The sequence below is a fragment of the Choloepus didactylus genome (genome assembly GCF_015220235.1).
Source record: "Choloepus didactylus isolate mChoDid1 chromosome 23 unlocalized genomic scaffold, mChoDid1.pri SUPER_23_unloc11, whole genome shotgun sequence".
NCBI classification, from domain to species: domain Eukaryota; kingdom Metazoa; phylum Chordata; class Mammalia; order Pilosa; family Megalonychidae; genus Choloepus; species Choloepus didactylus.
The window spans coordinates 138,222-153,688 of record NW_023637592.1 but is presented as its reverse complement, the minus strand read 5'-3'; the positions used below and the strand labels follow the sequence as shown (position 1 = coordinate 153,688).

The 15,467-nt window shown below is 39.3% G+C and overlaps 1 pseudogene; it reads left to right on the top strand.

Annotated features, from left to right (window-relative positions):
* Nucleotides 1-111: 111 nt before the first annotated feature.
* On the top strand, nt 112-15,467 carry LOC119524960 (annotated as a pseudogene).

The following is a 15,467-nucleotide window of genomic DNA, read 5'->3' as shown; positions in this document are numbered from 1 at the left end:
CTGCACAGCACCGCATCGCCGCCAGGGGCCCAGAGCACGCGCATGGGTCCCACCCGGCCCGTCCATCCTCACGCGGGAACGTGGCAGCCAATCAGAGGTCACAGCGGGCGCATGCGGAGGCGTCGGCAGCGCCGGGGGCCTGAGGAGGGGTTGCCGCGGGCTTCACCGGGGGAACGTTCAGGCCTGCTTTGCTTCCAGGAGCTCCAGGACCGCTGTGGACCGCCGTGGACCTGTAAGGATGCAGCGTGGCGTGTGCGGCCCCTAGAATCACTCGAGTGTTCTCTTCGGGGAGGCGGGAGGGATTCCGTGGACGAAGCCCCGCGGGTGTTGATATTGCTCACGGTCCTGCGCGGTGCGAGGGGTCTGTTCTCCCTGAGGCGCTCTGAGGGGACATCCCTGTCTGGTGACCCTGGTGGGTGCCTTTCACCTTCCTCCCCGCCCGTCATTCTAAGGCCTTCCTCTCAGGAGACAGACTCGGTTACCGCCCCAGGGCCCGGCCTCCCCTCCCTGCACCTCCCCCGCGCCCATCCCCCTCCCCCATGGTTTCCCCCAGCGGTTCCCACCTGCGCTCCTGGGGAAGGGGCCTAACCAGGCCCTTAGTGCCCCTCCCTTCCTGTCCCGATCCCCCTCGTGGTTTCTTGAGGGGCCTGATGCTTTCAAAACTCTTAAGCCGATTTTGTAACCCTGCCCTGCAAAAAACAAAACAAAACAAAACCCACTTCTGAATGGATTATTCAGCTTAGATAGGCTAATACCAGCTAAGACTGCCCTCTGTGCTTTCAGCATACACTGTATAGACTGTGCACTGCTGGGTGGAAGAGTTGGTCCCTGACCATTCTCTAAACCTTTGTAATACCCACCATAGTATATATCCAGCTGACTAGCAAATACTTGCTGAATGAATAGGTCTGAAAATTTAATGCAACTTCCCCCATACATATTCTCTCATGTGCTCACATGTAATTGTTTTGGGGGGCTTGGGATAAGATTTTATTTAACATGCTATGAGATACTAGCTAATTAAAAAAAATTATGGGCTCGAGTTCTCTTGGGTAATGGTTCAAGTCTTTAAGCAACCAACCTCTAACATTAAGGAGAAAATTAGCAACATGGAGGAAGGTGCCTTTGTTGACATGCCTGATGAGCAAAATGTTAGTTGTATGCTATTAATGTTATTCTTTCAGTTTAATAGAACAACAAATAATAAGTCTCACACTAATTCTCAGATGTTGTAATATATCACAATCCTAATCAAAGGATGTCCTATATTTGCCAGAGCACAGTTCCAAGGCAAAAGAATTCAAGCTTTACTGTTACAAATAAGTAATGGTTCAGATACAATATAAAAATGTTCAGCACTACTTTTTTCTTTTTTTAGCACTAATTTTAACATGTTATTTTAAAGTTCTGATTCCTGAATGCTAGTTCTTTTTCACTTAATATACTCCACCAAAGAAAACCTGATGTGTTTGGTTTCTCATATTGCAGTAATGAACACATATGCCTGAATCTTTTAACTGGTTATTAATAAAATCACAAAACAGTCATTAAATAAATGCCACTGCTGTATACAACTTACTAGGTACTGATTCAAAAATCATACTACTAGAAAAAAGATGAAATATAACTATCCCCATGCCAAAAAAAAATGGCCCAGGAGTTCGGATCAATGATCAAACCAAGGATTTTGCAAATTTGGCTTAGAGTGTAGAACATAATGGATAATTCTATTACACTGACTTGTGCTATTTCCAATGAAGCATTGGTTGGCTCAAAACCTTACAGTTTAATTTCTAATTATGAAAATCCAGATTAACCCATAAAACAAAAAACACATGCAACTGAGGTAGATTTTTCATCTTAAGTCTACATTGCTTCATGCATCTGCCCGATAGTTAATTTTCTGTGTTTTAAGCTACTTAAGCAAGTGTGACAGTGCTAATCTACTATATTTAGTAAATTTCCTTAGATTACTTAGAACTACACCCTAAAAAAGCCATCCCCTTTCTCCATAAAGGAATCTGTAGTACAATAAAATTATTAACAATTTCTAGGAAAATGGAGTAAAGATTACTCCAGCAACTTTCAAATTAATGACTACAAGAAATCAGGGAGACAATGTCTTGTTCATTTTAAAGATAATTTAAAATGATCTCATAAACACATTAAAACTTTGGATATGTTTTATTATGCCACAAATTTGCAAGAGATGAGAAATATTTTTAAGTAGCAAATTCTAGTACTGTATTGACAATAACCAATTTTTCTAATGTAATACATATGTATTGTAGTTAACTTCCTAAAATCTCAAAATTTTTCACAAATCTTTAATGGGGAATGATAGATTGTACTTCATTTTTCAATAGTCAATGTAAATTTTTTTAAATATTTTAATTCATTTTTTATTGTAGAATATAACATATATACATAAAAGTGATAACTTTCCAAGTGCAATTTAACAAGTAGTTAGCAAATTTCAAAGAATATCATAGGTTACAATTCCACAGTTTCAGTTATTTCCTTATTATGAAATATAACACATATATCAAAAAGGTAATATCTTTCAAAGTATGATTTAACTAGTAGATATATAGGATATTTCCAAAGTGCATGACTGAGCCTGGGCATGAGTTAGTGTGAAATGGAATTAAAAGCCAGGCTTCCAAGCACATGGAAAGATGCTCAACATCCATAGTCATCAAGGAAATTCAAATCCAAGTGTTGTGCCCTATATCCATTACTGCAAAAAAAAAAAAAAAAGTGAAAACAAAAACAAATCATAGTGAAATACCACTTCACATCCCCTAGGATGGCTATTATAAAAATAGATGAAAAAAGCATTGGAACTTTTGTGCATTGCTTTGCTGGTGGGAATGTAAAATGGTGCAGTTGCATGAAAACCAGTTTGGCAGTTACTCAAAAACTTAAGCAGAGAATGACCATATATCATATACTCCTCAAAATTGAAAACAGAAACTCAAACCTGAAACAGATATGTGTATGCCAGTGTTCATGGCAGCATTATTCACAATAGCCAAAAGATGTAGAAAACTCAGGTGTCCATTGGCAGATGAATGGATAAACAAAATGGAGTCCAACCATGCAATGGAGTGTTCTTCAGACATGAAAAGGAGTGAAGTTCTGATCTGTGCTGCAACATGGGTGAGCCTTGAAAATACGATGCTGAGTGAAGTAAGCTGAACACAAAAGGACAAATTTTGTATGATTCCACTTACATGAAATATCTAGAATATGCAAAGTCATCGAGTCAAAAGCAGATTTGAGGTTTCCAAGGGCTGTTGGTGAGGAGAGAATGGGGAGTTCTTGCTTAATTGGTGTAGAGTTGCTGTTTGGGGGATGAAAATGTTTTGGAAATGGATGGTGGTGGCAATTTTGCAACATTGGGAATGTATTCAGTACTGCTGAACTGTTCACTTAAAAGTGGCTGAGATGTAAGATGGAATTTAACAAAGGATTATGAATATTGAATATATAATTTTCTTTTTCTTAGTTGCTAGGTTATTAGAATAGCTAGAAGGAAAGAACTGAAGTGGTGAAGCTTTAACCCATAGCATTCTTTGAAATTTGTTCCACAGCTGCTTGTTAAATTGTAATTTGAAAGTTATTGTCTTTTTGTATATGTTATATTTCACAATAAGGAAATAACTGAATCTATGGTGCTGTAATGCATAACATTTTTGGAAATTTCCTATATAACTACTTGTTAAATAGTACTTTGGAAGATTACCTTTCTGCATATATGTTATATTCACAATAAGAATATAACTGAAACTATGGTGCTGTAACTCATAACATTTTTGGAAATTTCCTATATAACTACTTGTTAAATTGTACTTTGAAAGATATTATTTTTGTGTGTATCTTTTATATTCACAAAAAGGAAATAACTGAATCTGGAACTGTAACCCATAACATTATTTGAAATTTGCTCTCTAACTACTTGTTAAATTGCACTTGGAAAGTTGTCACTTCCATGTATATATGTTGTATTCTACAATAAAAATTATGATTTAAAAATGGCTAAGATGACACATTTTATGTTATATATGTGATGACAGCAAAATAAAAGTAAAAACAAAATCCTGGGTGTCCTAAAGTTCTGTGTGTAAGTCCCTTTGGTTCACACCATTGCGTCACCTGCAGGCAGCCACCCTGGCTGTCATGATGGAGCTGCCCTTAGGCACCTGAATTCAGAGGGCATGTATCCATGGGGCCAACACCATTGTTCAGTCCAGATGAGAAGTCAGGACTTCTGTCAGCCTTGCCAGTCACAATTCTGACCTTGGGATCTCAGAGCCAAAAGGTCCTCATCATTAAGAAATTAATGGCTAGAAACCATAAATACTGTCCTTGAAAACTGAACTTGGTGGTGAAATTTCCAGTCCTATAACAGAGAAGACAGGGACATCATCCATGTGTGGGTATTGGAGCAATGGATGGAGAATCACACACTCTTGGCCTTGGCATCTGGGGCTGCCTGCTCACAGACATTGAGGGTGCACCCATCTCTGCATCTTCCTTTTCTCTCTGCCCTGCTCCCTTTCTAGGAAAATATGCAAAACATATCTTTCAGCTTAAAAGATGTGTCCCAGACTCTCCATCTTCTCTGGATTTGTGCTTGCTCTTTCTGTACTAGGAAAGCTTAAAGAGCTGCATGCAGATCATCCAGAATGCTTTATTAAGAAAAAAAATAATAAAATGACTTTATTTGCCAGTTATATTTCAGATTTCTGATGCTGGAGTAACTCATATCTTGCTTTTTTCTCTAGTGTGGAAAAAGCACCCTTCAGTGAATTCACAGACCTCAAGGATGGAAGGAAGGTGCTGGATCTTCCTAGAAGGCCTCATGGAATCCTTGCTGGTAAGGGTAGTGGGTTGTCTCTGTCCTCACTGACATGGAAGACCCTGAGGGTACTTATCTCAGTTTGCTGGGGCTGCCCTAACAAAGTCCCCTGAACTGGGAGGCTTGAAACAACAGAAATGTATTGTCTCAACATTCAGGAGGCCTGAGGTCCAAAACAAGGGGAGAAGCCCTCCAACCTCTGTCCTGGCTTCTGGTGGTGTCCCTTGGTTTGTGGTAAACTCTCTTTCTGCCTCCACAGCATGGCTATCTTCTCCTTGTGTCTGACTCTCCATCTGTGCCCAAATCTCCTCTCCTTATAATGGCTCCTGTCCCACTGGATCAGGGCCCACTCCACTGTACTCTGGCCTCATTTTAACTAATATCATCTTCAGAGATTCTGTTTACAAATAATTTCACTCCCATGGGGACATGTCTTTAGGGGGTAAACAATTTGATCCATAATAGAACTTTTAAAAACAAGTTAATTCTTTAATAGAGCAACATTTAAGCTTTTTTTTTCAGGGCTCTATTTTAATCAAAGGTAAGATTTCCTTAAATATTTATTGCTCCAAGGCAGCCCACATTGTGGATTACACAGAAGAATGGGTGTGTAAAACAGGCATTACCAGTAGAGCATCATGCAGACACATTTAGGTGTTCTTTTACAAATACTGAAAAATCATTGTTTTAAACTCTGGCATCTATATTTATTCAGGTTTTATTCTGTATGTGTAAGGTCCCCTGTGCTCACCCAGAAATAAATGCCTGTCCTAAGGCAGTGGGAGCATTTTATGGGTAGACAAGTGAACATCAGAGGGAAAATGAAAATAAAAGGCAGAGAGAGATGCACTCCTGAAGATAAATTTCTTTCTTGCAAAAGCATGGTGTTCAAGTGTGGGTAGGCACTTGCTGGGAAGGCACCTGCTGGGAAGGCTGCTGTCTCCTGGGTCTGAGTCACCCCCAATGGTGCAGAAATCAGAAGTCCAAGTTCCCTAGGCTTCTGATTTCTGCACCATTTCCCAGGTGGCAATTCCTGCCTTCCCTGTATAGCCCCTCAGGACTCTGCTCTGCCCAAGTCCATGAAGGATGACCATGCATCTCAGTCTCTCTGCATCCAGAGCTACTTAGACCCAAGAAGCTTTATGCCTCCAGCATGGGTCCCCAAACTTGTCTGCACGTTGGAGTCACCATGGAGTTCTTTGAAAATCCCCAAAGCCCAGCCTACTCTCCAGACCATTAAGTTCCTGTCTTGGGGCTGGGATAGGACATAGGTATCAGTACTTCCTGAAGCTCCCTGGGAGATTCCAATGTGTGGGCAAATCAGGCAACCATGATGACCTCAGAGGATGTGGTTGGAGAATTTGTATACTGTGAACACTGCCCTCCAAGGTGGCCTGGGAAAGTGGCTGGAGCTCAAGCATCCAACCCTGTGCTGATCAGGCATGTGAAGGGATAATCTGCCTTGTTTGTTTGTGCTTTATTTTCCAGCCAAAGCAGCATGACTCCACAAGGGTTCATGCTTTAAATAATGTGTCAGCCAAATGCTGCAGTTCTTACATCAGAACAATGTAAGTTTGCAATGTGAGCTTTGGGTGTTTTATTTTTTTTTTTTTGACACTGGTATTTTTATTAGTACAAGATATTCACAAGGTGCAGTAACTTCTTACAAACAATACTACTTGTATTTAAGAGTTGACATTTAAGGAACAAATTCTGAAATATGCTGGTGCAAAAGAAATAGAGTTTTTACATACAGAAAGCACCGGGCAAAATTTAAAAATTATTTGAAAGAGGAGTGAAAATATTTACCAAGCTCTGAACAGAATTCTTTACTGCTAGGTTTAGTTCAGAAGGAGGAAGGACAAAAGTATTAGAGGCCCAGGTAGGGAAAAATAAGAAATGTGAGCAGTGTACATAGGTAACTGAAAAGAACTGAGGTGAAAATGAATTGAACTAAGGCTTGGTGTATCCTACTCTAAATTTTTTTTGCTTCAGCATAACTTCTCTGACCACAATGTATGCTTGCTACACCACCACAGAATATGCCCTTGGGAGATCATATGGGCCTTTCCCCTGGCCTCAGGCCTGTCACAAATATGATCCCTATATTCTTTTTGATGGATGAGAGTCCCTGGACTCAGTCCACTTTGCAGTTTCTACATCATTATTTACTGCTCGATTAATATGCTATCATCCTGTCCTCCTTTCTGTACAAATTTTACATCATGCCTCAGGATCTTAAGCTATGAGACTGGACTGTAGAACTTCTATGGGATGTATTACAAATGAAATAATAAATGTGCTTTTTGGGATTACTTTATTGATCTGTTATATAACCAATATGTTTTTGAGATTTAGCTTTTCATAGTTCTAAAAATAAAATTTGTTTTTTAATTCACTTATAATGTCAGCCAAAATTGCCAAAATGAAAACCCTGACTTCTGTAGAGAAATTGTCTTAAAAGCTACTTTTTCACATTAATAGGTGGATTTAGTGAATATCAGAGGCACAGATATTGTAGACAGAAATCTCAACATGACAATGGGATTACTTTGGAACATCATTTTGCATTGGTAACTGAGGAAAGTTTTAATCACTTTTTAATAAAAATTGAAAATTTATCTTTTCCACAGAAATGTCTGACAAGCTGCTCTATTTTCCTGGCATAGGAAAAAAAAATCCATTTTAAATATTTAGTTTAAAAAATTGACATAATTTCAGACTTGTAGAAAGGCTGCAAGAATAGTTCAGAGAATTCCCAGATTCCTTCCCCTAAGATTCCCCGAATGTTAACAGTTGTCTCTTTTTCTTCATTCTTTCTTCCCTCTCTCTCTCTTCTTTTAAGTACTTTACTGTGTATTTTCTAGAAGTAAGGAATTCTCCTCAAAAGAAGGAATTATATAACCACACTATAATATTAATATAATATATACTTTATTAATATGGAATATAAATGTTATGTAATGCCAATATTAATGATATAAAATGATTATCATTGTATTACATAATAATAGCATATATTTATCAAAACCAGGTGCATAGCATGAAAGAATACAATTGTATAATCTACAGTTCTTGCTGAGATTTTGTCAGTTGCCCCAATGTTATCCTTACATCAAAACAAAGTCCAATATCCTGCATTGTGTGCATTGTCATGCCTCTTCAGTGTTCTTTATTCTGGAACAGTCTCTGAGGCTTTCTTTGTATTTCATGATATTGACACTTCTGGAGACCCCTGGCCATGGATTTTGTAGAATCTCTCTCAGTATGTTTGGCTGATGTTTGCTCATGATTAGATTCAGGGCATTCATTTTGGCAGGGCTGCCCCAGAAGTGATGCTGGCTACTTCTCTGGCCATGGAGTCAGGAGGCACAGGACATTGCTTAGCTGAGCTGGCTGCAAAAACTGTGACCCTTTGCTTAAGGCAGCATCTGCCAGGTTTTTCCACTCCAAAGCAACTACACTTTGCTACTAAAATCTCTCTTTGGGGGGGGGATACTTTGAGACTGTAAATACTCAAGACATTTTGAAACTTTCATCTATTAGTTTTAGCATCCATTGATAATTCTGACCTTAATCAGCTATTATTTTTATGGTTTCTAATTTGTCTTTCAATAGTGATTTTCTGTTTTGACATTCCTTCTACATCAGCTTTCTTCTTCTAAGGAAGAGCTTTCCATGGTCTCCCATTTATCTGTGAATCTTATCTAACCATCTGTCCATTCATTTATACAAATATCAGTGTAGACTCATGGATTTTTAATTATTCATACATTATAATCTTTTAGCAAGATTATTTATTTTGATGTTCAAATTGCCCCAGATTTGGCCAGTGGGAGCCCCTTGCAGCTGGCTTCTGTGTCCTTCTGTTATATCTCCATTACTCTTTGAGCACTTCCTTAAAACATACACCTTGCTTTTGAAATGTAATAAAAGAATATCTTAGTTCTGGGTTTACACAGTTATTGCCACCAGGTAATGAACATTATTCTTTGATTTTGATGTCTGTCTTTCCTTCCATCCTCATTTTTAAAAATTGGATTCTCTTCCTATTGAAAGATCTTTTTAAATGTATTGGTATTAAGATATTACTTTTTTGTTACTTGTAAAGGAATATACATTGCAATCAAGTATAACAAAAGTATGATTAATTTTTTTTAATGCAGTTTTATTGAGATGTATTCACACACCCTACCATCCATCCAATGGCTGTGTGTTCACCACCACAATCAATTGTAGAACATTTTTCATTATTACAATAAAAAAAATAATAATAAGGAAAAAGAAAAAGAAAAAGAAAAAAGAAAACCCAAAACATTCCATACTCCTATCCCCCCCACCCCATTGTTGACCCACAGTATTGGTGTGGAACTTTTTTTGTATTTGTACTGTTAATCACAGTCATCATCCTCCACAAGATTCTCTGGGTTATACATTCCCATGTTTTATTTTTATTATTTTTATTTTTTTATCTTCATTTTATTGAGATATATTCACATACCACGCAGTCATACAAAATGAATCGTACTTTCGATTTTTCACAGTACAATTACATAGTTGTACATTCATCACCTAAATCAATCCCTGACACCTTCATTAGCACACACACAAAAATAACAAGAATAATAATTAGAGTGAAAAAGAGCAATTGAAGTAAAAAAGAACACTGGGTACCTTTGTCTGTTTGTTTCCTTCCCCTATTTTTCTACTCATCCATCCATAAACTAGACAAAGTGGAGTGTGGTCCTTATGGCTTTCCCAATCCCATTGTCACCCCTCATAAGCTACATTTTTATACAACTGTCTTCGAGATTCATGGGTTCTGGGTTGTAGTTTGATAGTTTCAGGTATCCACCACCAGCTACCCCAATTCTTTAGAACCTAAAAAGACTTGTCTAAAGTGTGCATAACAGTGCCCACCAGAGTGACCTCTCGGCTCCTTTTGGAATCTCTCTGCTACTGAAGCTTATTTCATTTCCTTTCACATCCCCCTTTTGGTCAAGAAGATGTTCTCCATCCCACGATGCCAGGTCTACATTCCTCCCTGGGAGTCATATTCCACGTTGCCAGGGAGATTCACTCCCCTGGGTGTCTGATCCCACGTAGGGGGGAGGGCAGTGATTTCACCTTTCAAGTTGGCTTAGCCAGAGAGAGAGGGCCACATCTGAGCAACAAAGAGGCATTCGGGAAGAGGCTCTTAGGCACAACCATAGGGAGGCCTAGCCTCTCCTTTGCAGCAACCGTCTTCCCAAGGGTAAAACCTATGGTAGAGGGCTCAACCCATCAAACCACCAGTCCCCTATGTCTGTGGTCATGTTAGCAACCATTGAGGTGGGGTAGGCCAATACCCCTGCATTCTCCACAGGCTCCTCAAGGGGGCACTACATCTTTTTTTCCTTATTTTTCTTTTTTTTTTTTTAACTTTCCCTTCTTTTTTAAATCAACTGTATGAAAAAAAAGTTAAAAAGAAAACAAACATACAATAAAAGAACATTTCAAAGAGACCATAACAAGGGAGTAAGAAAAAGACAACTAACCTAAGATAACTGCTTTACTTCCAACCTGTTCCTACTTTACCCCAAGAAAGTTACCTAATATAGCAACATGCTAGCTATGCTGGCTGTGGGTTTTTCATATATGCTCTTTATCATGTTGAGGAAGTTTCCTTCAATTCCTACCTTTTGAAGTGTTTTTATCAAAAACGGATGTTGGGTTTTGTCAAATGCTTTTTCAGCATCTATTGAGATGATCATTTGATTTTTCCCTTTTGACTTGTTAATCTGTTGTAATACATTGATTGATTTTCTTATGTTGAACCATCCTTGCATGCCTGGAATGAACCCCACTTGGTCATGGTGTATAATTTTTTTAATGTGTCTTTGGGTTCGATTTGCAAGTATTTTGTTGAGGATTTTTGCATCTATATTCATTACGGAGATTGGCCGGTAGTTTTCCTTTTTTGTAGCATCTTTGCCTGGTTTTGGTATTAGATTGATGTTAGCTTCATAAAATGAGTTAGGTAGTGTTCCATTTTCTTCAAAGTTTTGAAAGAGTTTGAGTCAGATTGGTGTCAGTTCTTTCTGGAAAGTTTGGTAGAATTCCCCTGTGAAGCCATCTGGCCCTGGGCATTTATTTGTGGGAAGATTTTTGATGACTGATTGGATCTCTTTGCTTGTGATGGGTTGGTTGAGGTCTTCTATTTCTTCTCTGGTCAGTCTAGGTTGTTCATATGTTTCCAGGAAATTTTCCATTTCTTCTACATTATCCAGTTTGTTGCCATACAGTTGTTCATAATATCCTCTTATAATTTTTTTAATTTCTTCAGGATCTGCAGTTATGTCACCTTTTCCATTCATTATTTTGATTGTATGGCTCTTCTCTCTTTTTGATTTTGTCAGTCTAGCTAGCAGCTTGTCAATCTTGTTGATCTTCTCAAAGAACCAACTTTTGGTGATAGTTATCCTCTCTATTGTTTTTTTGTTCTCTGCATCATTTATTTCTGCTTTAATCCTTGTTATTTCTTTTCTTCTACTTGGTTTAGGATTGGTTTGCTGTTCATTTTCTAGCTTCTTCAGTTGATCCATTAGTTCTTTGATTTTGGCTCTTTCTTCCTTTTTAATATATGCATTTAGTGCTATAAATTTCCCCCTTAGCACTGCTTTTGCTGCATCCCATAGGTTTTGGTATGTTGTGTTCTCATTTTCATTCGTCTCTATATATTTAGCAATTTTTCTTGCTATTTCTTCTTTAACCTACTGATTGTTTAGGAGTGTGTTGTTTAACCTCCAGGTATTTGTGAATTTTCTAAGTCTCTGATGGTTATTGACTTCTAATTGTATTCCATTGTGGTCAGAGAATGTGCTTTGAATAATTTCAAACTTTTTAAATTTATTGAGGCTTGTTTTATGTCCCAGCATATGATCTATTCTGGAGAAAGTTCCATGAGCACTAGAAAAGTATGTGTATCCTGGTGATTTGGGATGTAATGTCCTGTATATGTCTGTTAAATCCAATTCATTTATCAGATTGTTTAGGTTTTCAGTTTCCTTATTGGTCTTCTGTCTGGTTGATCTATCTATAGGAGAGAGTGATGTGTTGAAGTCTCCCACAATTATTGTGGAAACATCAATTGCTTCCTTTAGTTTTGTCAGTGTTTCTCTCATGTATTTTGTGGCACCTTGATTGAGTGCATAGACATTTACGATTGTTATTTCTTCTTGTTGAATTGCCCCTTTTATTAGTATGTAGTGGCCTTCTTTGTCTCTCAAAACATCCCTGCATTTGAAGTCTATTTTATCTGAGATTAATATTGCTACACCTGCTTTCTTTTGGCTGTAGCTTGCATGAAATATTTTTTTCCATCCTTTCACTTTCAGTTTCTTTGTGTCCCTGTGTTTAAGATGAGTCTCTTGTATGCAACTTATTGATGGTTCATTTTTTTTGATCCATTCTGTGAATCTATATCTTTTAATTGGGGAGTTTAATCCATTTACATTCAACGTTATAACCATGAAGGCATTTCTTGATTCAGCCATCTTATCCTTTGGTTTATGTTTGTCATATTTTTCCCCTTTCTCTATTAATATCCTTTATTGTACCCATACCAAATCTCTTTAGTACTGAACCTTTCTCCAAGTCTCTCTGTCCTTTCTTTGTTTCTCTGTCTGTAGGGCTCCCTTGAGTATCTCCAGTAGGGCAGGTCTCTTGTTAGCAAATTTTTTCAGCATTTGTTTGTCTGTGAAAAATTTAAGCTCTCCCTCAAATTTGAAGGAGAGCTTTGCTGGATAAAGTATTCTTGGCTGGAAATTTTTCTCACTCAGAATTTTAAATATATCGTGCCACTGCCTTCTCGCCTCCATGGTGGCTGCTGAGTAGTCACTACTTAGTCTTATGCTGTTTCCTTTGTATGTGGTGAATTGCTTTTCTCTTGCTGCTTTCAGAACTTGCTCCTTCTCTTCTGTGTTTGACAGTGTGATCAGAATATGTCTCGGAGTGGGTTTATTTGGATTTATTCTATTTGGAGTTAGCTGAGCATTTATGATTTGTGTATTTATGTTGTTTAGAAGATTTGGGAAGTTTTCCCCAACAATTTCTTTGAATACTCTTCCTAGACCTTTACCCTTTTCTTCCCCCACTGGAACACCAATGAGTCTTATATTCGGACGTTTCATATGATCTATCATATCCCTGAGATCCATTTCGATTTTTTCAATTTTTTTCCCCATTCTTTCTTTTATGCTTTCATTTTCCATTCTGTCATCTTCCAGGTCACTGATTCATTGTTCAACTTCCTCTAGTCTTGTACTATGAGTGTCCAGAATCTTTTTAATTTGGTCAACAGTTTCTTTAATTTCCATAAGATCATCCATTTTTTTATTTAGTCTTGCAATGTCTTCTTTATGCTCTTCTAGGGTCTTCTTGATTTCCTTTGTGTCCCGTACTATGGTCTCATTGTTCATCTTTAGTTCTTTGAGTAGCTGCTCTAGGTGCTGTTACTCAATCTTTTGATTTGGGTGCTTGGGCTTGGGTTATCCATATTGTCTGGTTTTTTCATATGCTTTATAATTTTCTGTTGTTTTTGGCCTCTTGGCATTTGCTGAACTTGATAGGGTTCTTTTAGGATTTGTAGACCAATTGAAGTCCTTATCTCTAATTTATCAGATCTACAGCTTCATGGAGTACACTTTCTCTAACTAACCAGCAGGTGGCATCCACAAGCCACCTGTTCTCCACAAGCCAGTTCTCCCCTGCTTAGCCTTTTTGGTGAGTGGGGGAGTGAGTCTTGTGGGGTCCAATTGGTGTACCAAGCTTGCGTGTGTAGTTGGTGTTGCCTGCCCTGTATATGGGGCATGTTTCTGGGCAGTCAGGGATGGGGGGTGGCTCTAACAATCAAATCTCCCTGGTGATCCTAGAGTTTTAAAGCTGCTGCAATAGTCTAATCCTTCAGTTCAGTCCTGCCACAGTTTGTCTCTGCCACTGACCCACAAGTCCTTGGTATTGGCGTATGGCTCCTGAGACTTGCAAGTGGGCCCCTCTTCCAGGCTGTGCACCCCGGGTCCTCTGTTGAGGGATGACTGTGCTATGTCACAGGTGACTGCTGACCCCCCAGGGTGGTTCTGGGCTGCTGGGCTGTGTAGGGAGGCTCCCAGTCTGCTGAAATGATGGCTGAATGGGGCTTTGTTAATTCACACTGCTCCACCTTCCCAACTCTGGGACAATCAGCTGAGGTTGCAGGGAAGGCTAATGTCCACGCCCAGTTTTGTGGTGTGTGCCTGTTATTTGAAGCACTTCCGTCACACTGGGTTTTCTGAAGCAGCTCTGGGCTATGGGGCTGGCGATGGGCAGGAGTGTTTCCTGTCCACCAGGATGATGGCTGTGAGCGGACACCCCCCTTTTCTTGGGAAGTTGTGGTGTTTAGTGAATTTCCTCAGCCACTGGATTATTGCCTTTTGTCTCAGAGCTCTCTTAGTTCTGCTCTTGTCTCGACCTGCCAAAATTGCAAGTCTTTGAAGCTTTCTGTATTGGGCTTCTTAGAGTAATTGTTTTAGAAAAAGAAAAAAGGATTAAAAAAAAAAAAAGGGCCCTTCTCACAGATCTAATGGGTTATTGAAATGCTAAGAGACAAAGCAATTAGGGCCATTAAGGAACGGTCCACAGGGCAGAGAGATCAGCTGTTCTTTGGGATTTGCATATGAGCCTGAAGGCCTGAGCTCTGCCCTTCCCCTTTCTATGTTCACCAGAACTCCAAAAATCCTCCACTTTTATTTTGGAGTTTTTCATGCTGTTTTTTTCTATGTCTGTCTCCTCTCTGCTGGGCTGGCTGCTCTCAGATTCTCTGGTGTCTGGTCTCAGTCTATCTATGGTTGGAGTTTGGATCAGTAGAATGAGTTTCTGATAAGGGCTGCCACTGCAGTTCTCCCTTCTCCTTCCGGGAGCTGATGGCCCCTCCTCCCACGGGACTGAGCCTGGCAGGGAGGGGCGCGGGTCCCCTGGCCGCAAAAACTTACAGATTTCGCTGATCTCAGCAGTTCCACATTTTCATGAGTGTTGTATGAAGTATGCCCAAAGTCAGATTGCTCTGTGGTGTCCAGTCCACGCAGTTCCTGGCTTTCTACCTACTTTCCTGGAGGAGTAACTAAAACATACAGCTCACCAGTCCACCATCTTGCCCCGCCTCCACAAAAGTATGATTTCAAATATAGTATTTATTTATGAAGATGGGGTGAAATTCACTTCTAAATCCTAGTACCCAGAAAAAAATAACATTTAAAAATTTCTTAACTTCCCAGATTTTAAAGGAAATATTTGGAGTGAAAGGGATACCAATTCCCTGACTCATAGTGGTTCATTAATGCAATATTCCTAATTCAAGGTCTCAAGTCACATACTTTTATGAAGTTACCAGGCAGACATGTTTCCTCTCAAACAGTTCAAGGACACCATGAAGGACATCATGTCTGATGAGCAGCAGGCCTAAAGAGAGAAGATCCTGCTGAGCTGGGTGGGCCAGGCCACATGGTCCGACTGCCGGGTCAGTGTGCTCAACTTCACCACTAGCTGGGCAGATGGACTGGCCTTGAATACCCAGCTCCACCACAAGTGA